This window comes from Macaca nemestrina, chromosome 16 (assembly GCF_043159975.1).
Source record: "Macaca nemestrina isolate mMacNem1 chromosome 16, mMacNem.hap1, whole genome shotgun sequence".
In the NCBI taxonomy this organism is placed as follows: domain Eukaryota; kingdom Metazoa; phylum Chordata; class Mammalia; order Primates; family Cercopithecidae; genus Macaca; species Macaca nemestrina.
In genome coordinates, this window is record NC_092140.1 from 96,783,437 (window position 1) to 96,795,805 (window position 12,369).

The 12,369-nt window shown below is 50.3% G+C and overlaps 1 protein-coding gene across 6 annotated transcripts in view; it reads left to right on the forward strand.

The window, feature by feature from the left end:
• The first annotated feature begins 2,669 nt into the window (after positions 1–2,669).
• LOC105490183 (solute carrier family 7 member 1) overlaps positions 2,670–12,369 on the forward strand; it is an 86,146-nt gene continuing 76,446 nt past the window's right edge. For 2 of the 6 annotated variants that reach the window (XM_011755568.3, XM_011755563.3), the window contains exon 1: positions 9,682–11,416. The gene's annotated coding sequence lies outside the window, so the exon portion shown is untranslated. Of the gene's footprint in view, positions 2,880–3,051; positions 3,153–3,644; positions 6,197–6,588; positions 6,687–9,681; positions 11,417–12,369 lie in introns of those variants that run through there. The other 4 variants (XM_011755569.3, XM_071081493.1, XM_011755570.3 and 1 more) reach the window with 4 other exon arrangements.

Consider the following 12,369-nt stretch of genomic DNA (forward strand, 5'->3'; position numbering starts at 1 on the left):
GTTTTTTTTTTTTTTTTTTTTGAGACAGTTTCCCTCTGTCACCCAGGCTGGAGTGCGGTGGTGCGATCTCAGGTCACTGCAAGCTCTGCCTACTGGGTTCATGCAATTCTCCAGCCTCAGCCTCCCAAGTAGCTGGGACTACAGGCACCCACCACCATGCCTGGCTAATTGTTTGTATTTTTAGTAGAGACGGGGTTTCACCGTGTTAGCCAGGATGGTCTCGGTTTCCTGACCTCGTGATCTGCCCACCTCGGCCTCCCATAGTGCTGGGATTATAGGTGTGAGCCACCGCGCCAGGCCGTATGTGTGTACCTCTTTACAAGTCTTGCCTGACCTTTGCATTTAAAAATTATTGAAAAACTTAAGGATGTAACTGACAAGAACTTTATAGGTTTCTCCAAGTAAAAATTTGGAAAAGTTAAGTGAACCCATAATGTGTTTTATTTCTATGAGTCCCACACTTGGATTTTTAAATGTGGGCAAAACCTCAGCAGGCCGAGCAGGCTGCGTGGGATCTGGGAGATCTTCTGTGAGTGGAGGACATCATTTCACCACTGTGCAATTGAACGAAGATACGTCGTTTATTTATTTTTGAGCCGGAGTCTCGGTCTGTCACCAGGCTGGGGTGCAGTGGTGCAATCTTGGCTAACTGCAACCTCCGCCTCCTGGGTTCAAGCAATTCTCCTGCCTCAGCCTCCCAAGTAGTTGGGACTACAGGCGTGCACCACCACATCCAGATCATTTTTGTATCTTTAGTAGAGATGGGGTTTCACCATGTTGGCCAGGATGGTGTCAATCTGTTGACCTCATGATCTGTCCGCCTTGCCCTCCCAAAGTCCTGGGATTACAGGTGTGAGCCACCGTGACCAGCCAGATTTGCTGTTTTAAAACAAAGCGTATATGGCGGCTTACTATGTCAAGCACGGTTCAAAGCACATTATAAAGCTGGGCAGGATGGTGCTCGCCTATATTTCCAGCTACTGGGGAGGCTAAAGTGAGGGGATTGTTTGAGCCTAGGAGTTCAAGGCTGCAGTGAGCTATGATGTTGCCACTGCACTCCAACTTGGTGACAGAGTGAGACCCAGTCTCTAAAACAAAAACAAAAACGCATTTTACAACTGCTAAGCCATCTGCATGTGTTCATTACAGTTTTTTCTGGGAACGGGCATGGTGGCTCATCCCTGTAGTCCTAGATGCTAGTGGAGGTTGAGGCAAAATGATCGCAAGACAGCTGGTATTTGAGGCCAGCCTATGCAACATATCAAAAACCCTTGTATATATAAAAAAGAAATATTAACTAGGCGTGATGACACAAGCCTGTAGTTCTATCTACTTGGGAGGCTGAGGCAGGAGGATCACGTGAGCCTGGGAATTTGAAGTTACAGTGAGCTATGATGGTACCACTGCATTCCGGCCTGGGTGACAGAGTGAGACCCCTGTCTCTAAAAAACAAACAAATGACGGCAGCAACAACAACAAAACACTTTTTCTGAAGCTAGCACCATGCAATTATGTACTTTATAAATTGCTAGTCTAATTCCAAGGGAATAGTTCAGCAGCTGACATTTGAGAAGCACCTGTAGAAAGGATTCAAAGGCCACGGACACTGTCCACTGTTTTTGTTTTCCTACAAGAAGAAGGATGGCAGTATTAATTTATGCCCTGCTTACCTATCCCAAGTCGTAGATCACTGAATCTTTAAAGATTATGATTCTTGCTTGGTTTTTGGTACCAAAGGAGACAAGGAGCTTAAGAGGTGAGCACGGTGTGATTCAGGACTGAAGTTTCTGCCACTTCCTGGGAGGTAACTGCAAAAGTGAGCCGTTCTGACTTAGCTGTTTGTGCATTTGCCACCGCCAAGGGGGCACTGGTAGATTCAAGCTTTGGGGCTCTTCTGACAACTGGCAAGGATAAAGTATTAGCAAGGGCAAGGGAATAGCAATAAAATAATCCAATAACAAAGATATGAAGATTTATAGTAATTTTTAGGCCGGTGCAGTGTTTCAGGCCTGTAATCCTAGGGCGCTTTGGGAGGCCCAGGCGGGAGGATCACTTGACCAGGATTTCGAGGTTAAGGTGAACTGCGTTCCAGCCTGGGCAACAGGGCAACACTCTGTCTCTAAAAAGAAAAGACAATTTAAACCCTTTACGTGCATACCAAATCTTATACCAGAAGGAAAACTGGTCTAGAGCTCCGTGTGAGCTCCCTGGGGCCCGCCGGGACGGGATTGGCACAGCCGGACCTGCGGCACTAGTTCTGGCCGGGCGCTGTGGGATCTGCAGGGGACCATAGGATGCTGTGGCACGGCGGGCTGAGATTGGCGGAGAAGCGGCCACACGCCTGCCGAGCTACTGAGAAGGCGAGCGGAGGTGCACCCCGCCCGCCGCGGGAACCGCAGGTTGAGGCGCCGGGCGCGCGAAGACTCAGCTGCCCCGCCCACCAAGGGCGCGTCGGTACTCGGCCGCCGCCTCTGGGCTGGCAGCCGCCACCGCGCCGCGCTCCCATTGGTGCCCGGCGGTGACGCGGCCGAGCGGGCCGGGGCTGCCTGGTCCGTAGGCGGGCGCGGGGAGCTGGGCGCGAGGGGCGGGGGCCGGGCGCGCGGCTGATGAAACCTGGCGCCGGATTCCGCCAGTCCTCCGCGCCCATTCAGTCAGCGCGGGCAGGTGTGAGCCCCGGGTCAACCGCCTGGCAGGCGCGCACGCGGCCACCGGCTCCCGCTAACCGCAGCCTCCACTCCTCTCCCCGCGCGCCGCGCCCCCGCCCCGCCCAGTCTAGTCTCCCCGGCCGAGCGTCCGTTGGTCCTTGAGCGCGTCCGACTGTCCGTCCACTGTCCTGCCGGAGCCCCGCCGCCGCCGCCGCCGCCGCCGCCGCCGGCTCGGTGAGTGCCCGGCCCCCGCCAACGCAGGGGGCAGCTCCTTGGGCCCGGGTTATCACGAAGGCAGCCCTGGCTCCGCGTGGGGCCGCGGGAGGGTGGCGTGGGAGTGGCGAGGGCCCCCGCGCCGGGAGCGCTGCCATCCTCCGGGAAGGGCCAGGACCTGGACCGGGCGGGCCCTGGAGTGGGCGCGCGGGGCCGGTGCCCATGCGGCTGTCGCCTCCACGGAGTCCATTTTGGCTCCTTGAAGCCGCGGCGTGGTGTATGATGCAACACCGAGTGAGTAAGCGTGGGCGACCTGGCGATGCCCGCCCCCCGCGCGCCTGTCCGGGGACCCGCGCGCCGCTACGCACCGGGTGGTCGGGGTGGGTAGGCGGGCGGCGGGCGCACTGGCCAGCCCGGGAAGCATCCGGAGCCCGCTGGCAGCGAGGAGACCTTCCCTTACATGGCGCGGTGCAGAGCACCCCGCCCCGCCACGAGGTCCAGGGATGTGTCATCAGCCTTGGGTGGGGACCCTGCCCGGCCGCCCCGAGGGTGGTCCTGCGGCAGGTGGCCCGCCCGGGGACTCTGTCGCCATCCCCGCCTGGTGGTCGCCCTGACCTAGAGCACCTAGCCCTCCGCTTGTCCCTAGAACACGGGACGCGCCGCCTGCACCTCTCGTCTGGGTCCCCAAGATTGCTTCGAGGAAGTCTCCCCTAGGTGGGCTGCTTTGTGACCCAGTGTGGCCTGAAAAGACCGGGTTCCTCAGGCCCTCCACATGGTTTGGAGTGAGAGGAAGTTCTTCCGCCTTTGGGAAGACACCGTATTCTCAGGGTGTTCCCTTCTGCGTAGTAGAAAACTTCCCGGGCATGGGCAGGTCACAGTCATTCTAAAACCTGCGTGTATTCAGAGCGGCAGCTGCGCGGTAGTACTACAACGGCCTGTTGGTTCAGCTCCTGACCCTTTCGTGGGGATGGGGGACCCAGATGGCAGTTGTGTTTGACTTGTGTGACTGGGATAGTCAGACATGTGCCTTCAGGAAAAAAAATAACCTGCATTTCCCAATACTCACGTCATCACCGCCATGCCCTCATGTGTTGGGTTTTAGTCCAGACATAGTTACCAGATGGTTGGGATTTCAATCCCAGGTGTATCTCCCTAAAAAATGTGCCTTTTATTTTCCATTCGACTAGTAGAATTGTGTATGTCGGCCTCTGGCTGAATGCCCTAATTGTATTTAATTCGAATTATAATTTATTTGGGGTTTTTCTTAATATTTCTTGCCCTTTATGTTTGGTTCAGATAATAGGTAACCATGAAACATTTATTCCTCTGGTATTTTTAGTTGGTGTTAGTGGAAATTATCGTGATTTTCATATGAACACACCTTCCTGTTATTAAAACAAAAGGTCTTATTTAAGTCACACGAACAGAATAGAAACTTAGGGGAAAAGTCAACAATAGGTTAAAATGGTTTTAAAAATAGGTTTAGCATATTACGATCACGTTTAATTATTATAAAGGTAAAATTCAAAGGATGTCAAAGGAGTTTTGAGTAAAGAGAACAGGGCTTAATAAGTGGATCAGAAATGTACTCCCTTGTCTGGGTCTGGATCCTAGAGCCACATGCTTCTGTGCATATGATTACTTGCTTTAGGTGGAAAAAAAAAAAAAAAAGGCTTGAAAGACAAGGTTGTTGACTTCAGGGAGTTTGTTTTCTATTTGGTAGAAGAACTCATTCTTTGATGGAATTAAATACATGTTGATTGATTATGCCGGTCTGTAGTTTATTTTAACCAAAGTCCATACAAATAGGTAACTATGTTGGAGGGCTCAGAGCCAATTAAATTAATCCTTTCTCATTATCAACCATGTATTTGGAGAGATTGCTGTTATTCCGAGGGACAAATTTGAAATGTGAATAAGTGCATCCTTGTTATGGAGAAAAATATTTTTTTTCCTCTAAACCTTGGAGATACTTGGGTCTCGGAGTTATCTCTTCCAGAGGCATCTTCAGAGATGCCTGTCACTCCACCTGCTTCTTGGTCCTCACTCCAAGCAAGACGTTCCGATGGGTTGTGGTGTTTTTCTATATAGTTGGGCCCTGCAGACCTGGACAGATTTTAAAGCAGATCCAATAAGATTGGCCAGTGGATTCATGGAGGGTGAGAAAGGTCAAATATGACTCCAAGCACATCAGAGTTGCTGTATTAATGAGATGGGAAGGCTGAGCAAAGAACCTGTTGGATGGAAGAGGGACTTTCTGAAAGTCACAACTGCCCTTTTTAGAACTCTCATCCCCAGGGTCAGGGCTAGAAGACGTATCTTCTTGGAGCCCCTCTCAGGTGCCTGCCTGTGTGTTGCAGCCAGCCGTCCAGGGTGCTGGCGTCCTTCCCCTTCACCTAGCCTCACTGGCTCCTCTCGCCAAATCTGGGGGGTCTCTTCAACCTCTGGCTCCTTGCTGCCCATGGCCTCCCTTTGCTCCTCTGCCGCCTTCTAGTGGGCCACCTGGCGGTGGGCTTGTCCTGTGGAATGGGGACCCTCTAAACATGGGGTTCAAAGGTCCTGGGATCTTCCTGTATCATCAGGACATCTGCCTCCCCTCGGGTTTCCCAGGCCTTGGGTGGGGAGGCATCAGATCCCTGGCCAACCTGCTGTCCACCCCAGGGTTTGGACCTCTCTTCCAGTGAGGGAACAGAGTAGTAGCTTCATTTGCAGCAGATTACCTGCCTTGTGATAAACTTTAGTGGCCTCCCTTTCTGTTTTGTCATAATCTGCCTCCTCCCCCACCCCCATACCCAACTGCAAAGCAGCCTTGAAAATAACCACCCCTGTGGTTCAGTGTGGGTCATGATCTGTCAAGCCAGGTTTAGTGCATTTGCCAAATGGAATTACCAGAAGGATGGGCATAAAACTGGGAAAGTGATTTGGTGGCTTGCTAGCCGTGTTCATTTCTCTCCCAAGGCATTCGTTCAGATGTGCAGCATTGGCAGACCCGGGGGATGCCGTTTACCTGGCCCATTGGTCAGGAACATGGACCAGATTCTGGCTGGTCTGCGGTTTGCCCCTCCTGCCACACCCAGTGGTTTTCATTGAGCTTTTTTCATCTAATTATTGTCAGAAACAGTGGGGAATGGCAGGTATTGCATTTGGTGAACACACTGGATAATGAAGCCAGAGCCGTGTGACTGAGGGAAGAGGCCTTCACAGCTTCAATGCAGAATGGGATGATTATCTGCCTTGAAACGAAGGATGCTGCTTTGAGGAACTGAGGGGAGTCAGGACCAATACTGGGAACAGCACTCCTCCTGGCTTCTGGAATCCTGCCTTTGCTTCTCTCTGAGGTAATTTAGACTTCCTGAACCTTCTACACTGGCTCCATCTGTATATTGGGAGAGCCTGTCCCTCTCAGCCTCACAGTGGTGAAGTTAGGAAGCATGGAGTCCATAGTGTTCTTTGAAAGAATAAAGGCACCAAGTCCATGCATTTAAATTTCTCTCTTGAGATCAGTCCTTTTGTTAGCAGCCTGCAGTTCTGACCGTGGCAACCGAAAGTCAAGAGCAAGGAAACCTGGGGGTTTATTTGGAGGTGGGAGAGGAGGCCCCTTCTAGTAGGACTGTGTGTGGCTACATTGTCTTTCCATTTTGTTTTCTGATTGTCCCCTTGCCCCTCCCTTTCCTGGGGGCACAGAGGGCATGGCAGTTTTGTTTCCTAGCTTTCCATATTCCTGCTGCAGTGCTTTCTTCAGAATATTCGTTCAGATCGGGTTCTTGGCTGTGAGGACAACCAGCTGCATTCCTGTTTCTTTAGAAGTGGATCCCCGTGTCCTGCACAGTGAGTTCTGTGTTGTAGAGACCGTCTAGCAGTGGTGACTCCGGGAGTGGCCTCTGCTCGATGTGGGGCCTCTGCAACATGAGGTTAGGGGGCCTCTACGCTGTGGGGTCGAATGAGACGTCATGACCGCTGCTGGCGGAAAGAGCAGAGCCCCAGAGTGGGTTCCACTTCTGGGATAAGTGTTTTTTCTGATAGTCCTCGGAACCACATTTAAATTCTTTTTCATATTGTTTGCATAATAATTGACTTCTAGTGCCTACCTTATAGGACTGAGAGGATTTAAACGAGATAATCCGTGCTATGGATTTAACACAGCCTCTGGCACAAGTCTAAATGTTGCATATAAGTGTTAACTATCGTACTGGAAAGAAGGCTCAGTTCCTTGATTTAGGCGTGGGAGAAATATATATATCTATGTGTATATGGATATATATATATATTTTTGAGAGAGGGTCACGCTCTGTCACTCAGGCTGGAGTGCAGTGGTGCAGTCACAGCTTGTGTAGCCTTTACCTCCTGGGATCAAGTGATCCTCCACGTCAGCCTCTCCGGTACCTGGAACCACAGGTATGTACCACCACACCCGGCTAATTTTTATTTTTTGGTAGAGGAGGGATCTCATTATGTTGCCCAGGCTGGTCTCAAACTCCTGGCCTCAAGTGATCCGCCTGCCTTGCCTCCCTAAAGTGCTAGGTTTACAGTCGTGAGCCACTTAGCCTGGCCCTGAGAAAAATAATTTTTATAACAACTTCATTTTGCTCTCTCATTTTACCAAGGCATTAAAATGTTGTGCTCTTTCCTTGGGTTTGTGTCTGAATTAGAAAGGGGCACACATAGTCCCAGGGTGCTGAAGGAGGGATGTGGGCCTCTGAGGCATCTGCTGACAGGTTCACCATCTCATCTGGTCCTAGGTCTGAGGGAAGGAACAAAAGTCTCTGGGCTGTTTTGACTCTGACTGCCTGGATGGACTTGAAGCCATCTCTCTTTGGGATCCTGGTGTCCCCCTGGCCATGGGGTGCAGGTTTGCTTAGGTCTCAGACCCACACAGCTTGGGCTTGGTGACTCCTAGGACTCCTGGGAAACAGAGCTCACAGCCCCTTTCTTAGTGTTTGCTGTATGTGTATGTGTATGTGTGTGTGTTTGGTGGGAGGCAGGACGGGAGTGACTGCCCTAGCTATAGTCATCCTAAACATTTTGTTCAAATTACTCTGAAGACCTTGGGTTTTAGAAAAAGCAAAGCTGAGAAGCTGAAACTCTGGGCCGTGCGTTTCCCACCTCACTCATCCCGTGCTTGTGTCAGTAGGATAGGATGCCTCCATACAGGGCGGGGTGGTGGGGGACACCCACCGGGGGGGCAGCAGTGAGAAGGCAGGGGCTCACCTCCCCACAAAGTGGCTGGAGTTGATCTGTTACGGATGTCTTCGGAGTGTCCTTCTCTGCATCTTGTCTGCCTACCAAGTGCCATTAGCTAAAGTCTCTTAGGTGAAGTAGGAAGGAAGGGAGGGGCCCCGGGGCTAGGTAAGATCAATCCTTGCAAGCACTTATTTCATGCTCAGCATGTGCTCTACGCTTTATCTATGTTTCATTTGAGTCCTCCCAGCCACCCAGTGAGGTCGGCCCTTCTGCTTTGACTGATGGGGGGAGGGAGGCAGGTGGCCCATGGGCACACAGGTAGGCAGTCAGCGGCCGAGTGAAGATTGGAACCTAGATATCTGCCTTTACCTGGACTCCAGCCTGTCTCAGTATAGGCCTGGTCTGGCCTGCCCTGTGTGAGTAGGAGGCAGACAGATCTGAAGCCCATCTGCCTGTGTCCCTCTGTTTCTGGCTGAGTCCAAGTGGTGCTGGCACTGGTCACGCGCCCCAACGCTGGATGGCACCCTGCCTTCCCTCTCTTTGCCCTGATTTCCCTCTGCTGTCTCTGAACGCAGGTCTTCCCCCTCCCAAGTCCAGGCGTCTGGCACAGCTGGAGCCCTGGGGTCCCTGGGGCAGCTGCGCTGGGACGTGGCCAGTGTCAGGAGCCAGTGTGTATGACAGAGACTGGGCTGCATTCTTTTTGGGTGAGTAGTTTGGCATTTACATCACCAGCCTTTGGCTGGATGCAATGCCTCCTGCCCAGACCACAAGGTTGCTTTGTGTGATTTATCACCATCCAGCCATGCCCACATTCCACCTCCATCTCCACCTGGGGAGACCCCATTGCAGGGGGTCTTGTGGGAACCAGAGACTGTTCGTAGGGGAAAGTCAGCTTCCTTTTGTGTATTCCATCCTTCTTAAGGCCAGTGGCCTCTGTCGTCCTGCCCTTGGCTTGGCTTTGATGATTTCTACAATATCTTGCAGAGGTGCCGCCTTTCCATAGAGGATGCTGCTTTAACACTCTCAGAGAGCCTGGGGCAGGAGCTGTCCACACCAGAGCCTGCAGTGAGGGCCCGTCTTCCCCAAAGTGACTTGGGAGTGTCTTCCTGGTCCGCAGCTTTTCCACAGTGTCAGGGACACCTCCTGCCCTCCCTTGGGACGAGGCCTGGTCCAGGAGCTGGGGCATTAGGGTGCAGTTTCTGGGACCCCATGAAGGTCCCCTGGGAAAGACTGGCAATTAGAGTTAGGAAAACTCTTCCCTAACCCTTTTTGCCCTTCTCCTTTTCCCCTTTTCTTTTTCAGCAGTTTTTGGATAACATTTCAAAGTTAAAAGTTACAGAGGCCAGGCATGGTGGCTCACACCTGTAATCCCAGAATTTTGGGAGGCTGAGGCAAACAGATCACTTGAGACCAGGAGTTTGAGACCAGCCCTGGCCAACATGGTGAAACTCATGTCTACTAAAAATACAAAAGTTAGCCAGGTGTTGGTGGCACATGCCTGCAGTCACAGCTACTCGGGAGGCTGAGACACAGGAGTCACTTGAACCTGGGAGGCGGAGGTTTCAGTGAGCTGAGATCACACCACTGCACTCCAGCCTGGGTGACAGAGTAAGATGCTATCTCAAAAAAAAAAGAAAAGTTGCAGGAGTGCAAGGAACTCCTGAGTACCCTCTTCTCAGATGTGCAGGTGGTTTATGTTTTGCCTCCTTCTATTCTCTCTCCACCCACACACAAACTCACATGCACACAGACATATACATTTTTTCTGAACCATTTGAGAGTAAGCTGAAGATATTATGCCTTTTTATTTGCTCTCTGTACTTCGGTGTATATTTCCTAAGAACAAGGACCTTCTCTCATATAACCATGGTACGATAGCAAAGTCAGATTGCTAGACAGTCCATATTCGACTTGCAGTCGTCCACATAATGTCCTTTATAGCTAGGTATTTTTGGGGAAGGAGTTGTGCAGTGTAGGGGTTCTTTCAAAAAAGCTGTAGTCTAATTTTCTACCTCATGAGCCTTTTTAAGAAAAAATGTTTCTAAAAGTTAGAATGCTTTGTTGTGGAAATTTTGGAAACTGCAGAAAATTAAAAGAAGGAGAAAATAAAAACCATTCATAATTCCAGTTCAGAGGCTGAGTAATCAACCAGAAAGGTGGTGGGAAGACTTTCTCAGCTCCTTCAGCTCTGGTGACCTGGCCACGCAGTCCCGTGGTCCCTCTACCACCCACACACCAGGCAGGAGCCCCGCAGAGGAGTCCTGGGGCTGTGGGAGGAGCCGGCCCTGTCTGGAGCTGACGGTCTTTCATGCTCCTGCCCACCCCTTGGGCAGGTGCCCACCGAGCAGGCGGACTTAACCAGCCTTGGTGGTGCCTTTGTGGTGCATATCCTCCGGGTGGGGAAGGGTGGAGATTGTTAATAAATATCCAGAACTTGTTTGAGACTTGAAAAGAAATGTTGCAGGCCCACTCTTGTCTGGTCTATACCCCTTGCTTCCTGGACTTGGCAGAGGTTAAGGATGGGGCCTGGAGCCTGATTGAGGGAAACAGCACTGGCCCCGTGTCAGTGACCTCTTGGGTGCTTCATGCGGTTGCTAGACTTGCCTTTTAATAAGCCTCTTGGCCCCTACCAGTGGGCTACAGAAGAAATAAAATGTGAAATTTTACCACGTGAAGTTTGCTGTTTGCTGATGACTGTGCGTCTCATAAGTTCCTAGGGAAAGATTTTAAAACTGGTGCAGATAGTGAAGTTTGGATCTCACGTCTCTGCTTTGTCTGCTTAGGTGGTCCCTTCGTCATAACAGCTGTAAGAGTGGCTCTCCCGTTTCCTCACCCAGGAGGGGTCTTTGCTAAGCGAGTCTGGTGTCTGGAAGGATTTTGTTCTTAGAAGCTACTACGTCATTGTCCTCAGCTCCCCATCATTTGTACCTCAGTTTCCCTGAGCTGTAGGTCTACGTTATGTGTGAAAATGGGCCTCTGAAGGTCATGATCAAAAGCCTTGAGTATTTTTCCATGTGTTTGTTTTTTCTGCTCCGGCCCCAGACCCTCTCCTTGAAGGAGCTGGCCTTGAGAGTGACTTCGGTGGGCAGCCGCCCAGACTCCACACACCCCGCTGAGTCCACGTAACGCCCAACCCGGACAGGCCAGAGCTGAAGGGCTACTCTTCAAAGAAACCCTTTGAAGTGCAAACATTTCCTTTCCTGAAAAGAAGGGAAATTGAAATGAAAACGTATTGTTCTGTGCGGACAATGTTCTCTTCGATCAAAGAGGGAGTGGGGCTTATAAAGGGAGATGCACAAATTAGAGCTTGATGTGGCCAGTGGTGTGGACGTGAATATTCATCCCTGTGGAGGAAAATAGTGGGGTCTCTGACATTCGTAAGACTGTATTTTCCTTTTTTTTCTTCTTTTTCCTTAAGGCTCTGAATCTAGGTCTAACGTTCTATTTCATGATGTCCCTCCTTTGTGTTTTTATCTTGTGGTAAGCATTTGGGAGTGTCTTTCAGTCAATCATGATACCATTTCCATGTTAGAATATTATGTAGCCAGTAAGAATGGTGTTTTCAAAGAACATTTGATTTTATGGGGGAAACTTTAATGTTAAAAGTGAAACCATCTGGGTGAAATGTTCCATATTCGGTGTTATCTTAATGAGATCTTTGTATTTGCACAGAAAGAAAAAAATGGTAAAATTGGACTTTGTTTTTCTCACTCAGTGTTTGTGGCACCTAAAATAGTGCTCAACAAATATTTATTGAATGATTATTTTTATAATTAGTAAAACTGTATTTAAAGGAGGAATGTCTTTGAGCTAATGTTTTGGCAGGTGGATGGGACAATATATTATTTTAAGTTTCTGTTGTAATTTTGCCCTGGCAGCTCAGTTCTGGTTGATTTTGTTCTTTGGTACACACATGTACCCCATTTTGCACTTTGGTGCGAATTATACTGTGAATGGGTGACTTTGACATTTATATTTTTGGAAGAATCCGGTTCTACTGAAGTCAGAGTATCAGAAAGTTGCCTTTTTCCTAATGTTCCCAGATGGAGTAAAATTACAGCTTCTTCTTACTTACTCTGTAGTTAAGGAACCTTTGGGCCAGTTTGTCCTGTCCTGTGGTTGAGAATTTTTGCCTGATTTGCCCAAGGTTTCTCATCCTTCAGCATCCAAGGCTACCAACATGCACTGTTCATATGTCGTCCTGGTTTCTAATGGATAGTTGTCTAAAAATGCAGCTTCCCATTCTTACCTGTACTGTAGGTTAGCTCGGAAGATGTCCATCCGTGGTCTCAGTGATCTTATCCAGGGAGGGTGACTGTCACAGCTGTCC